The 14302-nt window shown below is 32.2% G+C and overlaps 1 pseudogene; it reads right to left on the bottom strand.

Moving 5' to 3' along the window:
* The window catches only part of LOC150034541 (uncharacterized), a 42704-nt pseudogene extending 37571 nt beyond the window's left edge, over positions 1-5133 (bottom strand).
* Positions 5134-14302: the final 9169 nt, after the last annotated feature.

The raw sequence follows: 14302 nt of genomic DNA, 5'->3' as shown, positions 1-14302 counted from the left end.
TGTCAAATGTATTGTTCTTTTTGCTTCACTTTTTTTTTAATGGGAATTTATGGACTCTTTGAAAAGTTTTTTTTCCCCTGAAATAGACTATTGGAAAAGTTATCTTGAGAATAATAGATAATTTTTAGTTATACATACACATATATTTATTAGACTTTTAGAAATATAATAATTTTTTAGAATTATAATGGAGTGACTTATCAAATGCTATTTTTAAAAAGGGATATCTATATATATTCAGTAATTAAAAGGGAAAAAACAGTATTAGGTGTTAGAATAAATTCTTTATATCTATATTGAATAGATAAACCATAGGATCATTCATGTCAAATTGTCAAGAATAACATATAGCTTCAAGATGATGATGGATGACTATGGTCTTTCTCAACCAAAACTCTGAATGCTCTTAGTGGGATCTCTCTAGATGGGATTCAAGAAAGACTGAATGCTTATTGTTTTGATATATCGGGGACCATACCCTAAGGTCTCTTTATATACTAGTTTAATTAGGGTTCCCATTAAAACCTAATTAACTAGGAATGAGCTTCTACCCATTAAGTTCATACTCAATTAGGAATCTAGGGCCTTAATTAATTAGATCACATAATAGAGTCCAATCTAATAAAATAACCCAATGTGATAAATTATTAATTCACATACATAGCCCATACTTTAATTAAACATATTATTATTTAAATATATCTAACAATCTCCCACTTGGCTATGTCTATGTACCTAATATAATTAAATCATATAAACCTTAAGCGTGCATAAACAGGTTATTTCAATAATAGAATTCCCCTTTAGTTCAATCTGGTCCATCTCTGTATTAGCATGGAATCAAGGCGACTTTTGTCACTACCCTTATAACTAAACCTTCCTTGATCACCAATTCCAATACATTCAATGACATAGATCAAGTATGGATGGATAGCATGGAAACTACATGCAAAGTGATCTGGATCATGCCTGTTTCCAACTGGTCCAAATTCCTTAATGAGATCATTCTAAAAATAAACCGCATGCTAAAATGCATGCATGATAAACAAGTTTAGATAATAAAACATAAACCATCAACTTTATTCTATATAGAAAATAAACAAAATAAGGTCAAAGAACATCCTCAATAACAAACTCCCACTAAACCATGGAATCAGAAAAGTGACCAACACCTATGTGAGCAACATGTTCATGAAAAACTTTAGGTGGTAAACCTTTAGTCAATGGATCTGCCATCATAGAGTTTGTTCCTATGTGTTCTATCGAAATTTGACCATTCTGAACTCTTTCTTTAACAACCAGAAACTTCACGTCTACATGCTTTAACTTCGTATTGCTTCTGTTATTGTTGGAATACATCACAGCTGACTTATTGTCACAAAATAATTTTAGTGTCTTTCTATGCCAACCACTATCGGCGGCCCAATGATAAAATTCCGCAACCATATTCCATGATTGGATGCCTCATAATATGCTATAAACTCCGCAGCCATGGTAGAAGAAGCCATAAGAGTTTGTTTAACACTTTTCCAGGATACAGCTCCTCCAGCCAACATGAAGATATAGCCTCAAGTGGATCGCAAAGTGTCTTGACATCCAGCATAATCAGAATCAGAATACTCAATGATCTCCAAAACTTCTGATCTCCGATAAGTGAGCATATAATCTTTTATTCTCTGTAAATACCTCATAACCCGTTTGGCTGTTTTCCAATGATCCATCCCTGAGTTACTCAAATATCTGCCTAACACTCCAACTATGAACACAATATCTGGACGCGTACATACTTGAGCATACATTAGACTTCCAACGGCTGATGCATAGGGAACCTTCTGTATCTCCTTAGTCTCGAGTGTGGTCTTGGGGCATTGACCTAAATGAAATTTATCACCTTTAGCGATCAGGGTATCTCCCTACGCACACTCTTTCATGCCAAATCTACTCAAGATCTTTTCAATGTAGTTCTTTTATGACAATCTCAAAATATCTTGAGAACGATCTCGTAGTATTTCAATTCCTAATACAAAAGAAGCATCACTAAGATCCTTCATCTCAAAATTTCTTTTGAGAAATCTCTTAGTATCATGCAATAAACCTACATCATTACTAGTTATGAGTATGTCATCAACATATAACACCAGAAAGATTGATTTACTCCCACTGAACTTGTGATATACACAATCTTCCACAATGCTCACCTCAAAACCAAATGAGGTTATCACTTCATGGAATTTGTGATACTATTGACGAGAGGCTTGCTTGAGACTGTAGATGGATTTCTTTAATTTGCACACCATAGACTTTGAATTATCAAACACAAAGTTTTCTGGTTGCACCATATAAATCGTCTCATCAATATTCCAATTGAGAAACGCAGTTTTTACATCCATCTGGTGTAGCTCTAAATCAAAGTGAGCTACCAGTGCCATGATTACTCTAAAAAAGTTTTTCGATGAAACCAGGGAGAGTTTTTTTGTAATCAATGCCTTTTTTTTTAGTAAAACCCTTTGTAACAAGACAAGCCTTGTATCTTTCGATATTGCCATGTGAATCCCTTTTGGTTTTAAATATCCATTTACAACCTATGGGTTTTACTTCTGATGGCAATTCGACAAGTTCCCAAACGTCATTGTCTTTCATGGATTTTATTTCCTCTTCCATAGCACTTATCCACTTTTGAGAGTTAGAACTTTGTAAAGTTTGTTGAAAGTTGATTAGATCATCTTCCATTACGCCCACATCATTCTGATGTTCTTGAAGAAACACAATATAATCATCTGGAATTGCACTTCTTCTCTCTCTAGTAGATCTTCTTAGTGGCACTTCTTGAGGTTGTTGAGTTTGAACTTCAGGTTCAACAACGGGGACTTCAATGTTGTCTTGTTCTATAATTGGTTCAATAATGAAGTCAGGAATTGGAGCCTGAACATCATTTATAATCACACGAAGAAAAGAAACCAATTCCTCTTCAAAGACAACTTTCCTTATGTTATCTTCCCCCCCAAATTCAACATCCTCAAAAAATCTAGCATTTCCCATCTCAAACAATGATCTAGAAGTGGGATCATAAAACTTGAAACCCCGAGAGTGCTCAGAATACCCAACAAAATAGCAGCTAATAGTTCTTGAGTCCAATTTTCTTTCATTAGGCCTATAAGGCCTAGCCTCAGCTGGACAACCTCATATGTGAAGATGCCTAATACTAGGCTTATTTCCTGTCCACAACTCATAAGGGATTTTGGCTATTTCTTTACTAGGTACCTTATTAAGGATATATGTTGCAGCCTTTAGTGTCTCACCCCAAAGGGATTCTGGTAGAGAAGAATGACTAATCATACTTCTTACCATATCCTTAAATGTTCTATTTCGCCTTTCTGCTACACCATTCATGCTGGGTTTGCCCGGCATAGTGTATTACGGGACGATTTCACATTCCTCTAGGTATTTGGCAAAGGGCCCTGGACGTTGTTCACCGGATCCATCATATCTACCGTAATATTCACACCCACGATCAGATTTGATAGCCTTAATTTTCTTTCCAAGTTGAAGTTCAACTTCAGCTTTGAAAGACTTGAAAACGTCCAAGGATTGAGACTTCTCATGAATTAAATATAGGTACCCATATCTTGAATAGTCATCTATGAACGTAATGAAATATTATTGTCCATTCCAAGAGGCCGTAGGGAATGGACCACAAATGTTTGTATGTATTAGTTTTAAGACGTCTGAGTATCTATTGGCATCTAATTTTCTTATGTTTGTTTGTTTTTCCTTAATACATTCCACACAAACGTTGAAGTTACTTAAATCAAGAGAATCAAGAATTCCATCTGACACAAGTCTCTGAATTCTCTGTTTAGAGATGTGACTTAAACGCTTGTGCCATAACATAGCAGAATTCTCATTTAATTTATGCTTTGTACCACATGAATTAGATAACAGGATCTTGTTAAATGAAGCAAAAGAATCAAACATATATAGATTATCAATTAAAGAATCGGTACCAATAAACTTAGAATCTTGAAAAAGACTAACTTTATTATTTCCAAAAGAACAAGAAAAACCAAATTTGTCCAAACTGAAAAATAGAAACTAAATTCCGTCTAAATGACGGTACAACAAAAGTCTCATTCATATCCAAATAACAACTAGTTTTTAAAAGTAATCTAAAATTTCCAATAGCTTCAACTTGAACTGCTTTGCCATCGCCCACATAGATGAATCTTTCAGCATCACTTGGCGGCCGGCTCCACAGGCAACCCTGCATTGATATACTTATGTGAGTAGTAGCACCAGAATCTACCCACCAAGTATCTGTAGGTACAGAAGCTAAATTAACTTCAGAACAAACCAAAGTAAGAAGTTTACCCTTCTTTACACGCCACTTGGCGTACTTGGGACAATCTTTCTTGAAGTGGCCTTTCTTTTTGCAGAAAAAACAAGGATTTTCAGTAGCTTGTTTCTTATTTTTATTCTGCTGAGATGTCCCTTCTGCAGCATCCACAATTCTCCTTTTCTTCTTATCACGAGAGCCTATTGCCAAATGAGCACTTTCTATCCTTTCTCTCTTAATCCTATCTTCTTCTTGCACACATTGTGAAATAAGCTCATTAATACTCCATTTATCCTTCTGAGTATTATAGCTTATCTTAAACTGAGTGAATTGTGTAGGAAGAGAGATAAGTACCAGATGCACGAATAAATTTTCATTTATCTCGATATCAAGTGCCTTTAATTTACCTGCGAGATTGGACATTTCCATAATATACTCCCTTATGTTTCCATTGCCCTTATACCTCATAGAAGTTAAAGAAGTCAAAAGACTACTTGCTTACCTTTTCTCATTTTTAGCAAAATATTTCTCAATTTAAGCAAAAAACTTATTGGCATTTTCACTTTCCGTGATAGAGCCCCGAAAAGACTCTGGAATGGCGTGCCTAATGATCATCAGACACATGCAATTTGACCGTTCCCACTTCTCTATGTTAGCCATATTTGGTTGTTCCTCAGTAGAAGCAGGTTTATCGGTCCTTAATGCAAGATCCAAATCCATACACCCAAGAAGTATCTCTAGGCTTCTTTCCAAATCTTGAAGTTCAATCCATTCAACTTAGGGATTGAATTTAGATTTCCAGATATTTGAGTAAGACCAACTGAAACAATAAACAACAAAACATATGCTCACAATTAAAACATAACAAAATAATTTCACATATGTGGTTGGCCCTTTAACAAGATACCTAGCACAACATTGATGTCCAGCCTTTGGACAAAAAAAATGGTACTCTCAATGTAGTAATCAAAGTACTGACAATTAACTCTATAAATAAAAAATAGCCTTTCTTTGGACCGACTACTTTTCACATGAACAATCCTTATAATTGCCACGTACTCATTACCACATGCATACCCACAATTTGGCCAAATAATTATCTTCCTTTGGGCCGATAATTATCCGCATAAATTCATGAATATGCACTTCTTATATTTCATAATTAAAACGATCTAGATAATAGAGGTTATTTTGGTAACATATTATTTTTTACCAATTCAATCTAAAATATAAGATACAATAATATAATAATATTATTGTACACAAAATAAAGGAGGAAGAACACCAAATAGTCTTTTACAAAATTCACTTAATAATTGCATACACATAGTACAATTAAAGTAACATAAACATGTGAATATCACAAAAACAATCAAATTGTAGATTTTAATTCACAAACTTGTCAATCAAGAACTAAGAACCCTTTTCAAGAATTTCACCAAGTTATTAATCAATAAAACTTAGAAACGCGGGCAAAAAGTTCAATCAGCAATTAATCCAAATAGTTGAAAAATTCAATATTATCAAACTATTAAAAAATAAATTCACTAAATTCGATCAGTTTTTTTTTTAAAAACTGAAAAGTTATGTTAATACTTACTTGATGAATATGAGTTTCAAAAAAAAAAAAAACAGCGACAACATTAACTTTTCCATTATTAATCAAATTTAAAAACGAACTCATAAAGTCATCCATTAAGAATTAAAAGAAAAAAAAAACTGATAATTAAAACCAAGAACCGCGGGCAAAACTTTAATCGGTAATTGACCGATACCTTCGCTCAACGACAACTCCAGTCAGTCATTAACCGAAAGTCTTGATGGGTAAAACTTGCAACAACTAAAGACCTAACTCCTTCGATCGGTCTTTAACTTTTTTCCAGTGGATTTCATTACATTGGTACTAAGGTTTTTTTTCCTTAAAAAAAACTTTAGGAAACCACATTCAATCAAAATAATCAACAAAAAAAAATTCACTTTAATCCACCACTAGCACATCATTCATAATCAATGATGGGTATGCCAAATACCACAGACAAGAATACGGGTTGCAAGAACACATATTGCCAAAGAAAAAAAATGACCGCCGAGATTTCCATCCTACTGTCGATGAGTTTACTACGCTGCTATAATAAGCCGACCATTTTTTAAAAAAAATTCTTTAAATTCTTTACCGAAACCAAAATTTAATCAACAATACCAATGAAAAATGCATAAACTAACAATCCAACATGAAATTCATGCTCTGATACCACTTGTAAGAATAAATTCTTTATATTTATATTGAATAGATAAACCCTAGGATCATTCATATCAAATTGTCAAGAATAACATACCGGATTCCATTGCAAAATTGATGATATTGATGATAACTTCAAGATGATGATGGATGACTATGGTCTTCCTCATTAGTGGGATCTCTCTAGATGGGATTCAAAAAGACCGAGTGCTTATTGTTTTGGTATATTGGAGACCATTGCACTAAGGTCTCTTTATATACTAGTTCGTTCTATTAAACCCTAATTAACTAGGAATGGGCTTCTACCTATTAAGTCCATACTCAATTAGGAATCTAGGGTCTTAATTAATTAGGCTCAATCTAATAAAATAACTCAATGTAATAAATTATTTAGGAATCTAGGGTCTTAATTAATTAGGCTCAATCTAATAAAATAACTCAATGTAATAAATTATTAATCCACGTACATAGCCCATACTTTAATTAAATATATTATTATTTAAATATGTCTAACATTAGGTTCATTGTTTGGAGAAAACAAAAACTACTAGGTTTTTCTTCAAAACATGTTATTGAAGAGATCAAGATGTATTCCCGTAAAATTTTAAAAAGCACTAGAAAGAGTATAAATACATTTAAAAATAATTATCTAAAGATGTCTTCTAAAAAAGCACACATACAAAACTTGGGGTGTTGTTTTGAAGGAAAAAGAATTCTGTTTTTTATTTTGAAACTTCGTTTCTAAAAATTAAAAAAAAAAAAAAAAAACAATGTTAAAATTAGAATAAAGAAAAATCATAATCAGTTTGGTGCTAACGGACATTAGTTCGTAAGCAAAACGTTATATCTCTTAATATCGGATGTTTGATCTCTCATCTACTATTAACAAATAATCATTATTACTATTTTGAGAGAAAATGCAGTTCATTCTTAAAAATAAATAATTTTAAAAAATATTTAAATTATTAATTTTTCTCGATAAATCATCGTTTTATTTATTTTTCTGTTCTAGATATAATTAACTTCATTAGTAAGTTGACAATATATGATGAACATAACACAAATTAATGCTGACTATTAAATATTATTCCAGTGGTGGCAGCACCAACGGAGGTGGAGTAACTCCGGTGACGACGACTCCAATATCACCTGGAACGACATCAGTCTCTGAAATGATAGTTGTTGGGATTGATGCCCTAAATCTCGTGAGTCCTATAGTTTGTAATTGTAACGTACAAACGATTTATTTATTTAATAAAATATGAGATGTTTTTATTCGATGTTTAGTAGCATTAACTCACAAAACCAACAAATAGCATCCAAGGTTATCTTTTGTAGTTTAAACATGTACGTAAAGACATACAGATGGATCATGTTTAAGTGATAACTTAAATGGTCTGTAGTAGATGGATAAGGCTGGATATCTTATTTTAGTAACACTACGAATACGACCTATTTTGTAGATGATACAATTGTTATAAAGTGATACAAATGATCTAATCTTGATCATTCATGTGGAGACATGTGACGGGGGTGTTCTATATAAAAGGGTTTGTATAAGATCGGACCACAAAATATATAATCTCATTATATACGCCGTTAATAATAAAGACTTACATTTCACCAGGATGACCATAGGTGACATGACCTGAATCTTGAGTGAATTATGAATTTCTGTCTATGAATGTGGTCTCTTGATTTGTATGGGTGGGAGTGGCCAAATTGTCGACTCAATAAGTCTACCATTTTAGGGTTCGTCTAATTGGGGAGCTGGTAACACAGCTATACAAGACGAAATTCATTCATTCCCTAATGTCGAGATAAGTAGATAAGTTTCCCCTTAAGGGTTGATTCTGGAGCTTGAAGAATGTGACGTCACGCCCTCTCTTCGCCCAGAGAGATTTGGTCATAATTAGACTATGACTTATCGTTAATTAAAGGGAACAGTGGTACTTAAGGAGTTCGAGAGATTTGGTCATAATTAGACTATGACTTATCGTTAATTAGAGGGATCAGTGGTACTTAAGGAGTTCGATGTAACTACAGGGGCAAAACGATAATTTTGGCCCAAGTGTACTTACGAGTAATTTGTGAATGGTCATCGCATTGTTGACTGTTATATCCAACAGACACATAAATATATTTGTAGTGTAAATAGGGCAGTCGTCGGTCTTTAGTGGAGTGACCGATAGTTAATGGATGTTGAGTAATTTAATTAAAGAAGTTTAATTAATTATTCAAGTACCGTTGAAACTTCAATCTACAGGTCCATAAGGTCTTCTCTATAACTCAACTGGGATTATTGAGAATTAATTTTAGTTTAATTTGAATTGTTCAAATTAATGGAGAGAATTAATTATATATGATATGATTATATTAAATTAATTATATGTGATATAATTAATATAATGTATTTTATACATTATAAAATAAAGTTGATTAAGAGATGAATCAATTATTTGAATATAATTCAAATACTAATTATATGAATTAGATTCATATAATCATGTTTAGTATAAATGTGGTTCGAGAGAACAATATAAAAACTATAGGTTATATATTATATATAATAGAACTTATAGTTATATATACATATGATAAGTTAGTTATTATATGTATATACACGATAATTATTATTTAACTTAAATTAATTTTAAGTTTTAAAATTAAAGTGAAGGAAATAACTTCCCTCCCCTTAATTTTCTCCCCAAGGGATAGATTGGGTTTTGACGTTTTCTTCTTCTTCCCAAGAGAGAACATAACCTTTTGTAAATTTTTCAGAAAATCTCCCCTAAAATTTTTCCTTTCAATTTATTCTCTTCCTCTTCCAAAAGAATTAGAGCTCACATCTCCCATCAATTCTCTACCAAAAGAGAATACAAAAGGCTCCGTTTGGCAGTGTCCTCATTGGATGTTGAGTTATTCGTGACAGATCGAGGAAGGATTTCATGAAGATCTTGTTTTTCAAGGATAAGTTGAATTTTAATGCTTCTCCCTTTCCTTCCTTAGCATGCTGTAAATTATCAATATATGCATAATTTTGTTCGATAAATTTTATCATGTGAAAATCGAAATTGGGAACAATCCCACTTCCATATTTGAACTTCACGGTTCTTTCAAACGTCACCTATCACCAGACCACTATCAACGACCCTCACAACTACAAACAATCCCCTTCCTAACACTGCATCTCCCATCGGACTTTTGGGCGGCGCCGGCACTGGCGTCAACCCCAGTAGAGTTGGCACCACCACCGATGAGAGCCATGACGGATTTCGATTCCATCGGATTTTTCTCCCTCTCAATCGTCATATTTTTGGAACTGAATTAATAACAATAAAAGTACTTAATAAGCTAGTTTGTAAAAGATCGGAGTTCTAAAATTTATGGTTTCTCCGTTTCTATTGTGGTTAGTAGTTTGATTAATTATCATTTAAGTTGCCTTCTTATAAGGTTTTGAATTTTCATTTTCCACCACATACATTATATATATAAATTATATCGAGACGATGGGTTGCATTGAAGTTTCGTTATATATATATATATGTGATGTTACGGATGTTGATCTTGAAACATATATTGAAGTGATGATTAATTTCTACTCCATGGCTAGGTTGTTAATTACTCAAGTTGGAATTTTTTTTAGACATCTTTGTCTGACTAGTGTTTTAACCTTTTTAGTTGTTGATTTTTTGTTCTTAATATGGTTAATTCATAGAAACCTAGCACTTCGAAGTAGATGGGCAGTTGTATCAGTCGAAGTTTCAAAGGAAAGGTCGAGCAGAATAGTGAAGAAGGAAAGAAGAAAGCCAGGAGGATCCAAAGGAAGCCTTTTTGTTTATTTTTCGATATGTTTAACATACATAACAACTGAGGAGACTTATCCTTTTTATACAAGGGATAGTGGAAAACACTGAGTGGTTGACGGTTGGAGGGAAAAGAGAGTGAGAATAGGAATGGGTTTATAAAGCCGATGTTTGGTTTGTGGGATTTGTTTATTTATCTTGGAAAAGATAATTCCTAGGTATCTTTTACCCACACAAATAAAGGAATTGCATACCCATTGAGAAGTGTGGGTTTTCATTTCTTCTTCTGCTTCCTACCATGATTTTCCTTCCTTCCAGCCATGAAATCGTATAACATTTTGTTACTCAGCGATCGTGTAGCATTTGGTAGGCGATCGTGTAGCATTTGATAGGCAATCGTATAGCATTTTGTTACTCAGCGATCGTGTAGCATTTGGTAAGCAATCATATAGCATTTGGTAGGCGATCGTATAGCATTGGGTAGACGATAGTATAGCATTTGGTAGGCGATCGTATAGCATTGGGTAGACGATAGTATAGCATTTTTTTACTCAGCGATCGTGTAGCATTGGGTAGGTGATCGTATAGCATTGGGTAGGCAATCGTATAGCATTTTGTTACTCAACGATGGTCTAGCAGAGCTCAGCGATCGTGTAGCAAAGCTAAGCGATCGTGTAGCCGAGCTCAGCAATCGTGTAGCATTTGGTAAGCGATCGTATAGCATTGGGTAGGCGATAGTATAGCATTTTGTTACTCAGCGATCATGTAGCATTTGGTAAGCGATCGTATAGCATTGGATAGGCAATCGTATAGCGTTTTATTACTCAACGATCATGTAGATAATTTAAGCAATCGTATAGTATTTTGTAGACGATCGTGTAGCGGAACTCAACGATCGTGTAGATAATTTAAGCGATCGTATTGTTACGAAATTGACAATTAAAGAACAAAAAAAAAAAAAAACATAGAGATAGAGAAGATCGACACACAGATATACGTGATTTACTAACCGTGTGTTAGCTACGTCCACGGGCAAAAGGAAAACAGTATTATTAGAGAAAATTTTTTCAGAAAATTATATCATAACGGCGCCTCTAGGGTTAGAGAGTTTATATAGCGCACTACTCTAAACCCTAGTGAGACTCCGTACTTGATTGTTCGAAGCGCCAACAAACATTTCACCAAATGTTTGATAGGGAGAAGACCCTCAAACTATCTCCACAATGGTATGATATTGTCCACTTTGGGCATAAAGCCTCATGGACTTGTTTTCAAAATCTCATTTTTTTTAATTCCCACGTACTATTCCCATACATTGTTTTCCCATGCACATATAATTACCAGACATCCTTAATTCCTGCGCATTGAGAAAACCTTAGTAGAGTGGACAATAAACAGTAAGTAATGAATCATTTATAAGAGGCCATATGGCACAATGAGAATGGGCAAAAGATAAATAAAATAAAACGGACTGGTAGTTAACCGTTGGGCTACTCCCTTCCGTCTACCTTGATAGTGCTTCCTAAAAAAAAAGAGATTAATTTGTATTTCTTTTCGATCTATATTTAATCTTCGTTTGCGATTGTGTAGCTTTTAAAATAATTGTCGGTAGCATGTTCCTAGAGAAATCAGCTGTGATAGAAGTGAAAGAGTGTTTGGAAAATTCTAATTTTAAATTAGAAAAAAAAAACTAGTCAAGGTGTTTGATAAATTAATATTAAATTAGTGTAATTTAGTTATATAATTATTTAAAAATAAATATGATTTGAATTGCAACCATTTTTGTTTAAACAAAAAAAATTATTAATCTTTTTAAATAATTGTTATAAGAATTTGAACCAAGTAAATTTTGGAATAAATGTGAGAAAATAAATTAATGAAATGAAAATTTGAGATGGGTAAGGAAAGATATCAAATTTTTAGAAAAATTAAGATCTAAAAGTTTCATCAAATGACTTTTTCACGTTAAATAAGTTGTTTTTCGAAACAGTTTAAACGGTTGAGATTCTCCTAAAATAGTTTTCTAGGATTCAAAAAATAATCCAAAAGGGCGCTTCAGTTTAGTAGGAATAAGGTCCTAGAAAACGTTTTGGAAATTAGGAAATTACGCTCGTTAACAATCATATTAAGGCACCGACCATGGTGATTTAAAAGTATAAAACTGTTTGAACTTTGAAGTCTCTCTTTTATACCATGCCTATGAGAGGTTAAAGTTTATGGTTAAATAGTAATTTGGTCTCAATTCTTTGGAAAAAAAATTAATTAATATGGTCTTAAAAAGAAAAATAATTTTAAATGACAAAAATGCTAAAAATATTCACACCTAATAGCAAAATATAACCGTCTATCTGTGATAGATCATGATAGACAGCGATGTGATATACAAATAATAATATACAAATAATAGTCTATCGTTGTCTATCGCGGTCTATCACAAATAAACTGTGGTATTTTACTATCATTTATAAATATTTTGGTTCGTATTCAAAACAACCCTTTTAAAAAATAGAAATTAGTCTACATAGTTTGATAAAAACTCCTTTATGTATAGACTATTTATGAGAGTCTTGTCAAACTATAGAAACTAAATTATAATTATAAATTACATTGACCAAATTCTAATTTTCTACAAATCATAAGGACCAAATTTGTAATTTAACCCAAATTTATTTAATACGATATTTTTTTAATCACTTTTTTAGTTTGACAGTATGTATGGTGGGAAATTTGAATTTCTAACCTTATAACTGAGGGTTGAGTTATACTCACATTTACATTCTTTTCTTACTTTAACAAAAATGATAGGTGTACACCATAAAATCTATGACCTTTTTGATCCAATATAATCAATGTCTTCCTCAATTGATCGAGTTATGCTTAGATTCTTCATTAGATTTATGTTAAAACATTCATAAATATATGCAATAATAATATGTTATAGATCTTCATTTATGCCCTTATATTATTTTTTATCAATTGATCACAAGATGAATACCCTCAATTCTATTAATCTCCCTTTTGATGTACTTCAAATCTAAAATCTCCAAATTCAAAATGATATGAGCATAAATAAAATCTACCATCGAATTTTAGGGACAAAATGAAACTTGTATTTATGCCAAGTGGTATAGTTATTGTCACGTTACTTTCTCATCTTAATTTGAATGAAACAATTGAAAAAAAAATTGAAACAATTTAAAATTCTAATAAAAAAAGGAATTTACGGCATTTCAGTTTATAGTTCACACATATCTTTTTAATATATAATTTAACATTTTATTTCTAAAGAATGCAAATCATAGTATTAAATTTTCAACAAAAGGTTAATTTTTTTACTGATATTTTCAGGTTTTCATGAGTTTGACATCAACACAATGGGTGAATCAACATTTGAATTATACGGTTGAAACCTACAAAAACATAAACAAAACAAATAACAAAATGTCATTAATATAAATGTAATTGTTTAAAAGTCGTAAAATATTTATTTATTAATTTAAACTTATTATATATATATATATACCATTGCATGCATGAAGCATGGAAGAAATGGAAGATATGGACATGTGATGTGTGTGTGGCATGAAGAATATGGAGTAAATGGTGTTGGTAGAAGGATGCATGGATGACACGTGGCAAAGGGAGATGAAATGGAAAATGGAATGGAGAATTATATGATTATGGAATGGAAGATTATGATATTTTATGGAATGGAAGATTATGATATTTTATGGAATGGTAAATTATGATTATGGAATGGAAAATTATTATATTTTAATGAATGGAAAATTATTATGATGGAATAGAATGAGTATGTTGGTATGGAATGAGGCAAATGTTTAATATAATATGTGATTGAAATGATGATGAAAAGTTTGTGTAAATTGGAAGTTAATAAAACAATACTAAATTAATTGTTGAAAT

Source organism: Benincasa hispida, chromosome 8 (assembly GCF_027475165.1).
Source record: "Benincasa hispida cultivar pf3 chromosome 8, pf3_genome.v1.1, whole genome shotgun sequence".
Taxonomy (NCBI): Eukaryota; Viridiplantae; Streptophyta; class Magnoliopsida; order Cucurbitales; family Cucurbitaceae; genus Benincasa; species Benincasa hispida.
Note: the sequence above shows the minus strand (reverse complement) of the source record. Positions and strands in the feature narration are given on the sequence as shown.